Raw genomic sequence first — 11,904 nt, forward strand, 5'->3', positions numbered from 1 at the left:
ATCAGATATTCTTTCAAGTTTTCCAATTGATAATTCAATGTGTGTCAAATTTTTGCTATGACCATAGATACAAAAACACTTGAGCCTTTTTCTTAAATAACCTTTGTTCCATGTCTTAAGGCACATTAAGAAAAGAAAAAAAAATCCCTTTTTGCCTAAGATAATTTATTTCATACCTTTATACCTTTTCTCTTTCTTTCACCAAGAAAATGTCAAAAAATTTTAGAGCCCAAAGAGCCTTTTTAAGCTATGCGATCGATCCTATATGACTTGGTCATCGTTGGAACCTTGAGTAAAAAAAGGATGCGGCATAAAAAAAAAAAGAGAAAAAAACAAACAAAATGGACATATTCAATGATTTGCTCTTCTAGCCAAGTGATCATGTTTGAAATGATGAATGGCCATCTTTTTCTATCCTTCTCGTACATAAAAATTATCCATTTGCTACCAATTTGAGCCTATTAAATTTTTTGTTTCAAAATAAACCCTAGCCAAGGATCATTTTCTACATTAGGAGAAAAAATTAGGATACATTCAAGATTAACTTCAAGAAAAGTATCCGATATTGAAAACATCTAACATGCCCTTCGGAGGTGAAAGTCTAGGGTAAAAAGTGACCAAGACTTCGATTAAAATTTCAAGATTCAAAAAAGTGAACAGCCAAAAATGAAGTTAAGTATTTCTAAGGTAAAACAAAGAAACCTTAGAGATAAGAATCTGAAGCTTCAATTAGAATTCAAAAAAAAATTAAAAAAAAGAAAAAAAATATGTACCTTAAAAATGAGAATTCAAGGCAAAAAAAAAAAAAGATGAGTAAAGTTGCTGAAATTAAAGCCAAATGTTTCAAAAAAAAAAGGTAAAAGAAGAAAGTCAGAGGGTGCTCATCAGTATCCTTGGCCTAATCACCCTGAATAATATATTTTGAGCCTATTTATCCATTCTTTCAGAACTCTTAACGTCGGCCTACATTACACACCTTGAAAAGCCCATTTTGATCAAATATGGATACTTGAATTGAAAAGCAATATCCCTGAATTTGTATATACTTGTTGAATTTTTCATTGATAAAAATATATATATAGCTCTAAGGTGAAAACCCCAAAAAGATAGTTTAGAGCTAAAGTCATTTTTTTTAGGCCTCAAAATGAATTTCAGAGTTTCAAAGTTTTATCCGGAATAAAAGGTCTCGATACAAAACCTTTTGAAAGACCAGTATCCATTAAAGACTTTTCTTAAAAAAAACAGCATTATCTTCTTCTCAAATCTTGTTTGAAAAGTAATGGCTAGTTCTGACTCACATTGGAGTATCACGTTTTCAATAAAAAAAAGTGTTTTAAAAATTTATCTCTTTTGTGAGCCTGAGAGAAATCCTTGCAACCATCGTCGAGCTGTCCATGAGATATGCCCACCAGTAAAAAGAGTTAAATTGTCAATTACCCTCCCATCCATAAGCTTTTCAAATAGTAATCATCAATTTTCAAGAGATTCAAAAGTCTTGAGTTTTAAATTTTTTCATTCAATTGCAAAGATATTTTATGTGGGTAATTTTTTATCACTTTTTAAATTTTTCAAGATTATTTGAGCATTTTGCACATAATACTGAGATCATTTTTTGGGTGAAAATGAAACAATGAAAATTTAAACAAAATTTTTCAAAAACAAAGGGGGCAAGAAGAGTCTTTGCATTTGCATCACTTATATCTGCATCACAAGAAAGATATTCGTATTTGCATCATTTGCATTGTCATTTGTATAAAATATTTGTATTCACACCATAAGAAGAATTTGCATTTACATCATGGCATCTGTATACTAAGAAAAGGTATTTGTAGGGGCATCTACATGGAAAAGACATTGTCATTTGCATTATGAAAAAGTCAAATGTATCAAGCATTTGAATTCTTACGTTGGCATTGACATTTGTATCGACATTTTCATTAGCATCATTTGATGAGAATAGACATTTGTATCATGTTAGCATTTATCAACTTTATAAGTATTAAAAAAAAAAGCATGTTTTTAAAGTTTTAAAGTCTTTGTTTAAGAAGAACCGATTTCAATCAAGATTTCAAAGCTTCTGTTTAGAGGGAACCATCCTCAGAAAAGACTTTTAAAGTATCAAAAATCTTTGATCAGGCGAAAGCCATGTTTTAAAATATTTTTAAATTTTTAAAGTTTTATTGCCTCTGATTATGAGGAGCATTCAAAGATTTTGAGATTTATAAGACCTCCGGGCATAATCTCTAAAAGCCTCTGTGCATAACTTTCAAGATTAAAAGATTTTTAAAGTTTCATTACCTCTGATTATGAGGAGCATTCAAAGATTTTAAGATTTATAAGACCTCCAGGCATAAATTTGATTCACAGTGTTATCCCGATCGATTCTTTATCTTTTGACTTATAGTGTTATCTAATTGATTCTGTAAGACATTCGAGCGTTATTCTGTAAGACCTCTGGGCATGATGTCTAAGACCTCCGGGTTCAATTTGCGATGTTGTCTCTATCGATTCTTTATTTTTGACTTGCAGTGTTATCCTAGTCAATTCTATAAGACCTCCGGACATGATTTTTAAGACCTCCGAATAATTTTGTAAGACCTTCGAGTATGATTCTGTAAGACCTTCGGGTATATGTCTAAGACCTTCGGATATAATTTCAATTCGCGATATTGTTCCGATCGATTCTTTATTTTTGACTTGCGATGTTATCCTAGTCAATTCTATAAGACCTCTGGGCATGATTTCTAAGACCTCTGAATAATTTTGTAAGACCTCCGGGCATGATTCTGTAAGACCTCCGGGCATGATGTCTAAGACCTCCGGGCATGATGTCTAAGACCTCCGGGCATAATTTTGATTCGCGATATTGTCTCAATCAATTCTTTATTTCTGACTTACGGTGTTATCCCAATCAATTTTATAAGACCTCCGGACATGATTTCTAAAACCTTTAGACAATTCTGTAAGACCTCCGGGCATGATTTTGTAAGACCTCCGGACATGATGTCTAAGACCTCCGAGTATAATTTTGATTCACGATATTATCCCGATCATTTCATTCTTTGGCTTACGGTTCAATCCCAATCATATTTAATCCTTGACTCGTAGTTTAATCTCGATCATTTCATTAATTCTTCGACTTGTGATTCAGTCTCAGTCATCTTTAATCTCTGACTCGTGGTTTAATCTCGGTCATTTCATTCTCTGACTTACGGTTCAGTCTCAGTCATTTTTAATCTTTGACTCGTGGTTTAATCCCGATCATTTCATTCTTTGGCTTGTGGTTCAGTCTCAGTCATCTTTAATCTTTGACTCGTGATTTAATCCCGATCATTTTATTAATTTTTTGACTTGCAGTTCGGTCCCAGTCATCTTTAATCTCTGATTCGTGATTTAATCTCGATCATTTCATTCTCTAACTTACAGTTCAGTCCCAATCATCTTTAATCTTTGACTTATGATTTAATCCCGATCATTTCATTAATTTTTTTACTTGTGATTTAGTCCCAGTCATCTTTAATCTTTGGCTCGTGGTTTAATCTCGATCATTTCATTAATTCTTCGACTTGCGGTTAAGTTCCAGTCATCTTTAATATTTGGCTCGCAGTTTAATCCTGATCATTTCATTAATTCTTCGACTTGCGGTTCAGTTTCAGTCATCTTTAATCTTTGACTTGCGATTTAATCCCGATCATTTCATTAATTTTCTCGACTTACAGTTCAGTCCCAGTCATCTTTAATCTTTGACTCGTAGTTTAATCCCGATCATTTCATTAATTCTCTTACTTGCAATTCAGTTCCAGTCATCTTTAATCTTTGACTCGCGGTTTAATCTCGGTCATTTCATTAATTCCCTCGACTTACGGTTCAGTCCTAGTCATCTTTAATCCTTGACTCGTAGTGTCGTCCCGATCACTTTCTTTTATTCAACTTTAGGTGTTGCCTTAATCGATTCTTTATTTTTCAACTCACGATGTCGCTTTCTTTATCACTTGACCTAACCTGTAAAAAAAAAAAATTCATGATTTGCTTTCGAACAAAATCGTTGTCTTTATCTTTACCCTATTCTTGATTCTCAGTAATGTGCAAAGAGAGACAGCTGTAGACACCGATTTTGTCCGGGTCTACTATTTCCATTTTAAGTATATTAATACTAATAATAATAATAATAATAATAATAAATATTTAAAATATATAATAATTAAAAAATTAAAAATTTTAAAAAAAAGAAGGGAAATGAAACAGAAACCAGGGGTTCGTACGGCGTCGCTGCCGTCCCCTGTCAGCCTCCAGATCAGCCCCCTGTAACCCCTCTGATGCCCTCTAACCAGCCCCTTTCAGCCCACCTACAACCACCCTATAGCTACCCAGATCTCCCTAAATTGAAGCCCTTTAAAATCCTCAGCCATTTCACATTCAATCTCTCTCGGCATTCTAACAAAAAAAAAAGAAAGCCTTCGAATAAACCCCTCTCGAAGAGCCTTTGAATAGACCCTCGAAACCTCCAAGCCTCTTCCTTCAACAACCCCAAACACCCCCCAAAATACCCAAAATAGAAATGCAAAAACAGAAACAAAAACCAAAAACAACACAGTCCTCGCCTATGGCGAGGAACCATCAGCGTTGAGCTCCCTGCAAGAATAAAAAGAATCAGATCAACCTTCATTTTACAAACAAAAGAAAAAAAAAGGAAAACAGCAAACTCAAAAAAGTTCAAACCTCGATCTACGTCGATCGAAGCTTGTTCTCCCAAAAAAGACCTCGAATCTGAACTCAGAAGGCTTAGAGGAGCATCGCGGTGAATTTTGGTAATTTTTTGATGATCGACAACCACCGACAGTGACCCAGGCGGCAGTCGGCATGATGGTCCGACGACCGGACAACGAGAGCTTTGGAGCTCTCCCTAGAGCTCTCCTCATTTTTTTTTTCTGAAAACAGAAACCAAATGAACAAAAAGAAATTTTCGATTATATATAAAGGACTAAGGAGCAAAATGACGTTGTTTTAGGCGAAGAGGATCTATGCGTTGACCCGGATCTGACCCGAGATCCGTGCAAATCGACCCGTCAACCCACTTCAGCCAACCTTGAACCAGTCTAGATGAATTGCCAGTGAATCGGTCTAAACCGATCCGAATCGGTCTGAACCACTAGATCGTCTGAACCGTTGGTCGCCCGAATCGCTGATGCAACCGTCGAATCGATCAGATTACCTGGACCAGCGTTGACCGATCCAGTTCAGGTAAAAAATTTTTTTTTATATATATTATTATTTTTGTTATTTTATATTTATGCATGATAAATGTTTTAATTTATTAGGATAAATATCTAAGTGTTATTAATAATAATAAAATGAAAACAATATAAAATAATAACTAAAAAAATATATTAAAAATATTTAAATAATAATAGTAATAATGGAATAAGCTTTTTATTTTCCCTCCCTAGATGTTGGAGGGAATAAAAAATATTTTTTTAAAAAATAATTTTGCCTAGATATTGAGAAATTATTATTAATAAATTTTCATAAAAAATAAATATAAGAAAATTTTAAATTAATTTTCAATAATTATTAAAATTAAACTTGCTTCAAAAATTCGCCTAGATGTTGAAGATTTTAAGAGATGTTCGTATTTTCTTAAAAACGAAATCTTAAACACTAATTTTTAATTTTCAAAATCCTAAGTTTTTAAACCCCCTAAAAATCCAAAATCTCTTAAATCCAAACCCCCTAAAATTCAAAACCCCTAAAATCCAAAACCCCTCAAAATCCAAAATCCACAAACCTTTAAACTCTTAAATCCAAACCTCAAAATCCAAAATTCCTAAAATCCAAACCCTTAAATTAAAACCCCAAACCTCAAAACCCAAACCCTAAAATCTCCAAACTCTAAAGTCAAAACCCTAAACTTTTCATATCATAAAATTCAAGCCTTAAAACCCTTTAAACCTTAAAACCAAACCTTCAAAACCTCTACTCAAGTCTTACTCAAAACCTCCTAAAAATCCTAAAGACACGTGTGAGAATTTCATTTGAAGCAATTTGTTCCTGAATGCCGTCTAGATGATAGGGTATTTAGGAAATTTTACTTCGTTAAGTCTGTTCACACAATTTCTTAATTCACATTGATAATAAAATTAATAAATAAAAAGTATAATAAAATTAGGATCTTAAATATAAACAGTCGTACCTAAGTTCTGTATAGACGTTGGAGAGTCGGGTTGGTCTCATTATACTTAAGAATTCAACTTTTAAATTGCATTTCATTTTACATGACATTCATTAGCATACATACGTTAGCATGTTATCATCGATAATTGTTGCATTATTCTCTCTTTAATTTACTATTTGATGATAAAATATTTTATGATTAAAAAATAAATAATACTTTTTTTTAAAAAAAATTGTGATATTACAAAATAAAATAAAAATAACATTCCGAAAGAATAATTTTTAGTACTCTGCCTAGATGTTAGAGAGTCACCAATACTTTTCTATAAAGAGTATTATTTCATTTTAAAAATTGTTGTGTTAAATCTTAAGCGAAAAGAGTTATTTCAAATTCAGCCTAGATGTTGGAAAATTTTAAGATAATTCTTTAACTTAAATATTTTCTCAATATTTCTAAATAAAAATTTTAGCAAAAGTATTTTTTAAAAAACGAAGGGAATTAGTATTAAATTTTAAGTCAAAATCATTTTTATCCAACACTGAAATAGCGCATAGTTGAATGGTACTAATTTATGGGCGTTGTGGGGGTGCTAATCCTTCCCCATGCGTAACCGACTCCCGGACCCAACCTGATTTTTCGTAGATCGAAATCTATCTTTTTGATAAACTTTAAATCTGTTTTTATAGTTTTATTAAAAAGATAAACTTTTGGGTGGTCAATCACACCCTAACAAAGATTGGTGGCAACTCCATTTTATTTTCTCGATTTTAAAACTCGTTTTACGTCTGACGATCTCAAAACCGTTACGACAATGATTGAATAATCACTCATTTTAAAATAAGCTCTTTTGATTTTTATGAATTCATTAGTCAAACAAAAATATTAAGAAACTTTATAATCTGAAAATATATGTTAAAATTAATTATAAAATTTTGTTTTTTATGTTAAAAGAATCTAATAAATTGATTGCAGTCAATCTATTGATATTTATTTTTGTATTTATTTTTGTCAATTAATCGTTAAATAATAAAATTAAAAGATTTTATTAGCAAGTATATTTATTTAATACTTGTCCATATCACTTTTTTTCCCATTGATATGTATATATATTTTAAGATTATACTTGAGACTAGATTATAAATATAAAATATTAAATAATATAAAAATCAAATCAAGAGTACATAGTACTAATTTAATACAAGATAAAATTTATTTAAATAAGGTAATGAAATTAATAAATTTTTTATAAAAAGTATATAGTTATTAATTTAATGACTATATAGTTTCAAATTTTAGAAGCTTTTGTTCAAATGTCAAATAGTTGATAGATAATAATTTTTTAAAATATGTTTTTCATATGAATTAATTAATTGGAAGTAAGATAAATTCTTTTCTCATGAGATAGAAAAGAAAATTTTTATTTAATATACTATTGTAATATTAAAAAGATAATATATAAAATTAAAATTTGGTCTTTCGATAATAATTTAAATTTAAATTTTTTTCAATATTAATTATTAAATTGTAATACATTAAACCAAACTTCTATCTTATGTAGTGTCAATGTTGGATGTTAAAAGTTAAGAATGGAATTTAATTTTGAGCAATGAAAGGTAAACAATAATGAAAAATTAAAATTTAATTACAACTTATTCAAAAAAGGCAAAAACATTGGCTATTTATAAGGAAATAATTGTAATATTATATTTATTAATAAATCATTTAGATAAATCAATTCTTAACCCTTGATCTGTTGAAAGGTTTAAATCCTTATTTAACTTTACTTTGTCAATAACACTCAATTTGATTAATACTGACACTATCTGAAAACTTGACTTTTACTTTAATTTTTAAGAAACAAATTTACTCTTAAAAAAATTATGCCTATTAACACAATTTCTTATTATAAGATCCATTTTTCTTAACTGTCAAGGCTTATTGATGGATAAATAACAAATCATTAGAAATGCAATAATTTATTATCTCTATTATTCAATTTACTCCAATTAATGCCAACACATTTTAAACGCATTTCTTAAACTTAAACGACACCAATTAATTTAGTTAAAGATAATAAATGGTGATTGTACGTTAAATGATTAATATGATCTTCAATTTCATTTTGAATTTTCAAAAGAAATGACAAAGCAAATCAATTAACACAATTCTCATTACATATAATAATATTTAAGAAATCAATATATTTATAATTTAGATAACAAAATAAAATTTTATTTTCATTTATTGTATAAGATAATTTAATTTCATTTGGTATTAGAATAATTAAAATTTAGAAATTGTTAATCTCATGCAAGACTAAATAGTGTAAGCCATTCATATTTGTTTGGATATTCCTTTTCGTACCATATCCTATTTTCTTCATGCCAGTAATTCTTCCCTATAATATTTGAGATTAAACGTGTTTCTAGTAACAATTTGTTTCCAATTAGAAAAATTGATAACACTTTGTAGTCAATATTAATCACATAGCATACGTATATATATTTGCACATAAATTAAAATTTTAAATTATTTCATTAAAAAATAAACTAAAAATTAAATATAAAGATAAAATAAAGCAAGCCATTTTATATTGTGTATGAAATGTTTAGATTAATTTATAAGGCATATCAATATATTTGTATATCATACTAATATTGTTCCCAAAAGTAAAAGCAGATTTTTTTTTGCTAAAAAGCAAATTTTAATATTAAAAATAATAAAAGAAATCACAAAGAGGAATAAAACAAATGAAAGAAAAAGAAACATATTAATGGAGCAAACAAAAAAAAAAGAAAAAAAAGAAATGAAACATAATAGAATTATAAAACAAACGTTCAATACTATTATCTTTAACGAACAAAAATATATTCCTATTTATAATATTGAAGTTGGTATGAAATATTAAGAATAAAATTTAATTGAGAGTGATTTAAAGTAAAAAAAAAAAAAACAATTAACTTTGATTGTAAATTGAATTGAAACTTATTTATATAAGATAAGAGTAATGAATAAATCAAATAGAATAAATGTACTAATCTAAATTAAATAAATTTACTTTTTTTACATTACAAATGAATCAAATAAAATTAAGCATATTAATTTTTTTAAAAATTTAAAATAAAATAAAATGTATTTATTAGATGACACATGTCGTTTATTCATGATCGTATAAGTGTAAAAAATAGAACATGCACAGTTTTTTTTTTTTTTTTGTCGAAGGCTTTGATTTTTATATATTAATATAAGATAAGATATAAGATTAATAAGGTGTTTAAGGTATTTAATATTTATTATAATAAGTTGACTAAAAATGAAAGTAATGAGAGTAATTTATAGAATGTATAAAAACTATCAGTTAATAAAAATTTAATTTTATTATCATTATTACATTAATTTTAAAATTTATTTTTTGTTTCTTGTAAGCGTATTGAATATACATTATACTTAATTATTCTAATTATAAAGCATACATTACTCTCAATTTAAGATACTATTACTCTTGATTTGGTTTTCAATTTATTTTAGTCAATTAATCATTTAAAAATAAATGTTAATAAGAATCATTAAATGTATTTTATAATAAAGGAAATAAGATATATTAAATTAAATTTATTTTACCATTAAATTCTAAAATTTAAATTTAAAATGCATAATTAATTTTAAACACATGTAAATTTTTTTTTTAATTATCCACATGTAAAAAATGTAAACTATCTACATCTGATTATTTTCTTCTTTTTTTTAGAGGCTTTAGTTTTATATATTTACAGAATATTTATTTTACCATTAAATTTTTAAATTTAAATGCATAATTAATTTTAAACACATGTAAAACTTTTAGATTGTTCACATGTCAAAAATATAGATTATCTACATTAGATTATTTTCTATTTTGTTAGAGGCTTTAGCTTTTATTTTATATAATTATATAAAAGCCAAAACCTTTCATAAAAAGGAAAATAATCTAATGTGGAGAGCTTATATTTTTTACATGTGGATGGATTTAAAAAATCACTATGTGTTTTTTAATAAATGCATTTTATTTATTTAAAATATTTTAATTTTTTTTATAGTAATATTTTAAAATAATTAGTTAGACTAAATTAATTACATTTATCACATTTTAAATATTCAATATTTTTACCTTATATGAATAAGTTACAATTAGTTTAGTCAATAATCTTATATAAATATATAAAAGCCAGAACTTTTCATAAAAAAGGAAATAATCCAATGTGGAGAGCTTATATTTTTAACATATGGATGAGTTTAAATAATCACTAATGTGTTTTCTAATAAATGCATTTTATTTAATTAAAACATTTTTATTATTTTTATGGTAACATTTTAAAATAATTATTAGACTAAATTAATTACATTTATTATATTTTAAATATCTAATACTTTACCTTATATGAATAAGTTACAATTAATTTAGTCAATAATAATACAAATAAAAATAGAAACTAAATAAAAAGCTAATTAGTCATGAATATATTTCCATATTTCTAATTACTCATGAAAAATTAAATGAAATTTAATGTAGTAAATAAGAAAATATAAATTAAACATTTAACTGATTGACAATAATGATATCATTAAATTAGAAAAAATTTTGTTTTCTTTTTTAAAAATACAAATTAGGCCAGAATTTGGAATTTGTAATTTTGAATAAAAAATCACATTAATTTCATATGTTTTATTACTTATTACATTATACAATTAATAATAATAACTTTTTAATACATTTACGAAATTGTCTTTTGATAGTAATATAAATATAATGTTTTTCAAAATAGAATAGTAAGTAAACCGAATTTGACTATTTTTCAACTTTCTTTGACTGCAATTTTGTCTCCATTATCTTATAAGAAATTTATTTTGTAGTATTGTTTGCTATTTTTTTATAAGTTTATTGAGGTTTTACTCATATTTTTTGTTTAAGCAATCGCTAGGTTTTATTTTTAGAATAACAATTTTATCAACTATATATTTTAGTATATATATATATATTTTATATAAATATATAAAAGTAAAAAACTTTTGATAAAAAAAGAAAGAAATCCAATATAGATAGCTTACATTTTTGACATGTGGATGTGTTTAAAGAATCATTATGTATTCTTTAATAAATGCATTTTATTTACTTAAAATATTTTTATTATTTTTATAGTAATTTTTTATTACTAAAAAAATAATTAGTTAGACTAAATTAATTATATTTATTACCTTTTAAATATAAAACATTTTTACCTTATATGGTTAATTTTGTCAATAATACAAATAAAAATAAAAACTAAATAAAAAGCTAATTACTCATAAATATATTTTCATATATTTTAATTACCCATAAAAAATTAAATAAAATTTAACGTTGTAAATAAGTAAAAAGAAATTAGACTTTTAACGGGTTGACAATAATAATATCATTAAACTAGGAAAGATTTTGTTTTCCTTTTTAAAAAAACAAATTAGGTAAGAATTCAAAATTTATAATTTGAAGGAAAAATTGCATTAATTCCATGTTTTTAGGATTTTTTTTATGTTAAAAAAAGAATTTGGATAATTCTTGTTAAGAATAGTTTGTATTTTATTAAGAATACCATTTGCGTATATAATTATATATATTATGTATCAAATGAGTCATAAATTAGTGTAAATATAAAATTTATATTTTTTATTAAGAATATTATACATTTATATGTATAAGTATATACATAAAAAAATTC

This window comes from Durio zibethinus, chromosome 24 (genome assembly GCF_047325235.1).
Source record: "Durio zibethinus cultivar Kanyao isolate XHJ-2024 chromosome 24, ASM4732523v1, whole genome shotgun sequence".
In the NCBI taxonomy this organism is placed as follows: domain Eukaryota; kingdom Viridiplantae; phylum Streptophyta; class Magnoliopsida; order Malvales; family Malvaceae; genus Durio; species Durio zibethinus.